Below are 5,820 nucleotides of genomic sequence, written 5' to 3' on the forward strand. Positions count from 1 at the left end.
CAGTTATTTCTGCACCAGACTGGACATTACCATTTGAGCTAATGTGTGATGCCAGTGATCACGCCATTGGTGCAGTGCTGGGGCAGAGGCATGACAAGCTTCTGCACGTCATTTATTATGTATTTTAAATTTTAAATGATGCACAGAAGAACTACACAACCACAGAAAAGGAGTTGCTTACAGTGGTTTACGCCATTGACAAGTTCAGATAGTAGGATCAAGGATCAAAAGTGATTGTGTACACTGACCATGCTGCTTTAAAATATTTTCTCACAAAGCAGGATTCAAAACCCAGGCTCATAAGATGGGTGTTGCTTCTGCAAGAGTTTGATATAGAAATAAGAGACAGAAAGGGGACAGAAAACCAGGTAGCTGATCACCTATCCCGGATAGAACCAGTAGCAGGAGAGTCCCTCCCTCCTACTGAGATCTCTGAAACCTTCCCGGATGAGCAACTCTTTGCCATTGAGGAAGTACCATGGTTTGCAGACATTGCAAACTATAAATCTGTAAGATTCATACCCAAAGAGTACAGTAAGCAGCAAACAAAAAAATTGATTACTGATGTAAAGTACTACTTGTGGGATGAACCATATCTCTTTAAGAGGTGTGCAGACGGAATGATCCGTAGATGTGTACCTAGAGAAGAGGCACAGAAGATCCTATGGCATTGCCATGGATCACAATATGGAGGACATTTCGGAGGTGAGCGGACAGCCACCAAGGTTCTCCAATGTGGTTTCTACTGGCCTACTCTCTACAGAGACTCCCGAGAGTTTGTACGTAACTGTGACAGTTGCCAGAGAGCTGGTAATCTATCTCACGGTTATGCCATGCCTCAGCAAGAGATCTTAGAGATTAAGTTGTTTGATGTATGGGGTATTGACTTCATGGGGCCTTTCCCACCATCATACTCAAACACTTATATTCTGGTGGCAGTAGACTATATATCTAAATGGGTAGAGGCAATTGTAACACCCACTAATGATACTAAGACAGTGATGAAGTTCCTCCAAAAGCATATCTTCAGCAGGTTCGGTGTCCCTAGGATACTGATCAATGATGGAGGCACTCATTTCTACAATAAACAGCTTGACTTTGCTCTGGTTCGATATGGAATTAACCTTAAAGTGGCAACTCCATATCATCCACATACAAATGGGCAGGCTGAAGTCTCAAATAGAGAACTAAAACGAATCCTGGAACGAACTGTAAGTACCCGTAGAAAGGATTGGGCAAGAGGTCTGGATGATGCTCTGTGGGCATACAGAACCGCATTCAAGACTCCTATAGGGACCTCTCCATACCAGTTGGTGTATGGAAAAGCCTGTCATCTGCCAGTGGAACTAGAACACAAGGTCTACTGGGCAACCAGGTTCCTAAACCTTGATGCTAAGGTAGCTGGAGAGAAAAGATTACTCCAGTTGAATGAGCTGGAAGAGTTCAGAATCAATGCTTTCGAAAATGCTAAAATTTACAAGGAGAAAGCAAAAAGGTGGCATGAAAAAAGCTATCATCTAGAGTCTTTGAGCCAGAATAGAAGGTTCTGCTATTTAACTCTAGGCTCAGATTGTTCCCTGGGAAATTGAAATCCCGGTGGAAGGGACCATATGTAATTACAAGTGTGTCACCATATGGTTATGTAGAGCTTTAGGATATTGACTCTGACAAAAAGTTCATTGTTAATGGACAGAGAGACAAACATTATCTTGAAGGCAATGTTGAGCAAGAGTGCTTAAAACTGAGACTAAATTAATAGCTCAGTAAAAGTCCAGCTAAAGACAGTAAAGAAGCGCTTATTGGGAGGCAACCCAATCTTATTTATCTATGTTAATTACTTTTTTCATTTCATTTTCCATTGTTATTTTATATTTTTCTTTAGGTTGATGATCATGTGGAGTCATAAAAACAGCTGCAGAATTAAAGCAGAATCAAAAATAGTACACCCTGGAGGACAGACTTACTGGCATTTAAACGCCAGTAAGGATAGCAGAATGGGCGTTTAATGCCCAGTCTGTCAGTATTTTGGGCGTTAAACGCCAGAATTGGCAGACAGACTGTCGTTTAACGCCAAAAAGGGGTGTCTGGTGGGCGTTAAACGCCAGGATGACACAAGGGAGGTAATTTTGTTTCCAATTCGATTTTTTTTCAATTTTTCATGTTTTAATTCATAATTTTTTGCATCAAACATGTTTTAAACTTTCATCTTTCAATTTCTATTTTCAAAAATTAATAATCTTTCTAATTCTTTTTAATTCTTTTTCAATTCTTTTCAAATCCTTCCAAAACATTTTCAAAACTTACATATCTTTTCAAATTCTTTTCAACTCTTCTAAAATTTTCTTGTATACAGTAATAAGTTTTCATAATTAATTGCATCATTCTTCTTCTACTCCCTTCTATCTTATTTTGCTCGAGGACGAGCAAAGCTTTTAAGTTTGGTGTGGAAAAGCTCAGCTTCTTGTTTTCCATAACCATTAATGGCACCTAAGGCCGGAGAAACCTCTAGGAAGAGAAGCAACAAAGGCAAGAAAGAGACATAAAGGAGCTCAAGCACTCCATAAGATCTTCAAAAGGAAGAACTAGCCGCCATCACTAAGGTGGACCCGTTCTTTAACTTCCTTGTTCTTATTTTTCTGTTTTTTTTTCGAATTCTATGCTTTATGTTTTGTCTATGTTTGTGTCTTTATTACATGATCATTAGTGTCTAGTGTCTATGCCTTAAAGCTATAAATGTCCTATTAATTCTTCACTTTTCTTAAATGAAAAAATATTTTTAATTGCAAAAGAACAAGAAGTACATGATTTCGAATGCTATCTTGAAATTAGTTAAATTATTTTGATGTGGTGGCAATACCTTTTGTTTTCTGAATGAATGCTTGAACAGTGCATATTTTTGAATTTGTTGTTTATGAATGTTAAAATTGTTGGCTCTTGAAAGAATAATAAAAAAGGAGAAATGTTATTGATAATCTGAAAAAATCATAAAATTGATTCTTGAAGCAAGAAAAAGCAGTGAATACAAAGCTTGCGAAAAAAAATGGCGAAAAAAAAAGAGAAAAAAAAAAGCAAGCAGAAAAAGCCAATGGCCCTTTAAACCAAAAGGCAAGGGTAAAAGAGGATCCAAGGCTTTGAGCATTAACGGATAGGAGGGCCCAAAGGAATAAAATCCTGGCCTAAGCGGCTAAATCAAGCTGTCCCTAACCATGTGTTTGTGGCGTGAAGGTGTCAAGTGAAAAGCTTGAGACTGAGCGGTTAAAGTCGTGATCCAAAGCAAAAAGAGTGTGCTTAAGAGCTTTGGACACCTCTAACTGGGGACTTTAGCAAAGCTGAGTCACAATCTGAAAAGGTTCACCCAGTTATGTGTCTGTGGCATTTATGTATCCAGTGGTAATACTGGAAAACAAAATGCTTAGGGTCACGGCCAAGACTCATAAAGTAGCTGTGTTCAAGAATCAACATACTGAACTAGGAGAATCAATAACACTATCTGAATTCCGAGTTCCTATAGATGTCAATCATTCTGAACTTCAAAGGATAAAGTGAGATGCCAAAACTATTCAGAAGCAAAAAGGCTACAAGTCCCGCTCATCTAATTGAAACTAATTTTCATTGATATTTTTTAGATTTATTGTATATTCTCTTCTTTTTATCCTATTTTGTTTTTAGTTGCTTGAGGACAAGCAACAATTTAAGTTTGGTGTTGTGATGAGCGGATAATTTATACCCTTTTTGGCATTATTTTTACATAGTTTTTAGTATGTTTTAGTTAATTTTATTATATTTTTATTAGTTTTTATTCAAAAATTACATTTCTGGACTTTACTATGAGTTTGTGTATTTTTCTGTGATTTCAGGTATTTTCTGGCTGAAATTGAGGGACCTGAGCAAAAATCTAATTCAGATGCTGAAAAAGGACTGCAGATGCTATTGGATTCTGACCCTCCTGCACTTGAATTAGATTTTCTGGAGCTACAGAAGCCCAATTGGTGTGATCTAAATTGCGTTGGAAAGTAGACATCTTGGGCTTTCCATCAATATATAATAGTCCACACTTTGCCCGAGATTTGATGGCCCAAACTGACGTTCAAAGTCTGCCTAAAAATTCTGGCGTAAAACGCCCAAACTGGCACCAGAATTGGAGTTAGACGCCCAAACTGGCACCAAGCTGACTCTTAACTCCAGGAACAGCCTAAGCACGAAAAAGCTTCAATGCTCAGCCCAAGCACACACCAAGTGGGCCCCAGAAGTGGATTTCTGCACTTAGTTACTCATTTTCTGTAACCCTAGGTTACTAGTCTAGTATAAAAACTACTTTTAGAGATTCATTTAGGACCTTATGACATTTTTACACTTCACATTGTATTTCTGACGGCATGAGTCTCTAAACCCCATGGTTGGGGTGAGGAGCTCTGCTGTGTTTCAATGGATTAATACAATTACTACGGTTTTCTATTCAATCACGCTTGATTATATTCTAAGATATTCATTCGTACTTCAATCTGGAGAAGATGATGATCCGTGACACTCATCATTATTCTCAATTCTATGAACGCGTGCCTGACAACCACTCCCGTTCTATCTGAGCTCAACGTAGTCATTGGGCAACAGCTTGAGTGTGTATCTCTTGGGTCTCTAATCCATGAGATCAGAACCTTCGTGGTAGAGGCTAGAACCAATTGACAGCATTCTTGAGATCCGGAAAGTCTAAACCTTGTCTGTGGTATTCTGAGTAGGATCTGGAAGGGGATGACTGTGACGAGCTTCAAACCTGCAAATGTTGGGCGCAGTAATAGTGTGCAAAAGGACAAGGGTCCTATTCCAACGCTAGTGGGAACTGACAGATGATTAGCCGTGCGGTGACAGCGCATATGGATTTATTTTCATCCGAGAGGATCATACAGCCTACCATGGAAGGAAGCCATGCGTGTTTGGAGAAGAAGACAGTAGGAAAGCAGAGATTCAGATGACAGAGCATCTCCGGAACCTCAACCTGCTTCTCATTACTGAATCACAAGTACTGTTTATTTCATGTTATTTATTTTCATAAATATAACCACTATTATCATTAATCTCCTAACTGAGATCTACAAAATAACCATAGCTTGCTTCAAGCCGACAATCTCTGTGGGATCGACCCTTACTCACATAAGGTATTACTTGGACGACCCAGTGCACTTGCTGGTTAGTTGTGCGGAGTTGTGAAAAGTGTAATCATAATTTCATGCACCAACCACCGAATTTAGTTAAAAATCAAGCTTTACCAAAAATACCAAACCACAAGTTTTCCAAATTCTCAATTTCAAAACCCTTATTTCCTAACCAAAACAGCTCCAAACATGTCCAAACCATATTCGTACACCATCCATTCATTCCACAACATACCACATCCTAAACCTCTAATCTAATCAACTTTTACAATCACAATTTTTCACAAATTTCAACATCAAACACCAAAAATCAACATTTCATGTTCATGTCATAACGAATCAATCCAAGCAACCAACTCAACTCCCATTTACATCAAATTCGACAATTATCATTATTATTCACTAAACATAATCATTCATATATTCATCTTATCCTATGGTCAACTAGCCTAAGCTTTCACGACACATTATATCTTAACTATGAGAAACCAAAATCATACCTTGGCCGATTCCTCTCTAAGCTCAAAAACACCAAAATTCAAGCTTCAAGATTCCCAATCAACTCCAATGATTTCAGCCACCAAGAGTTTGTTCCAAGGCTCCAATTCACCAATTCAAACTCTAATTTAACATAAACTATATTAAAATAAGAAACTATATTAAAATAGTG

Source organism: Arachis ipaensis, chromosome B03, assembly GCF_000816755.2.
Source record: "Arachis ipaensis cultivar K30076 chromosome B03, Araip1.1, whole genome shotgun sequence".
NCBI lineage: Eukaryota > Viridiplantae > Streptophyta > Magnoliopsida > Fabales > Fabaceae > Arachis > Arachis ipaensis.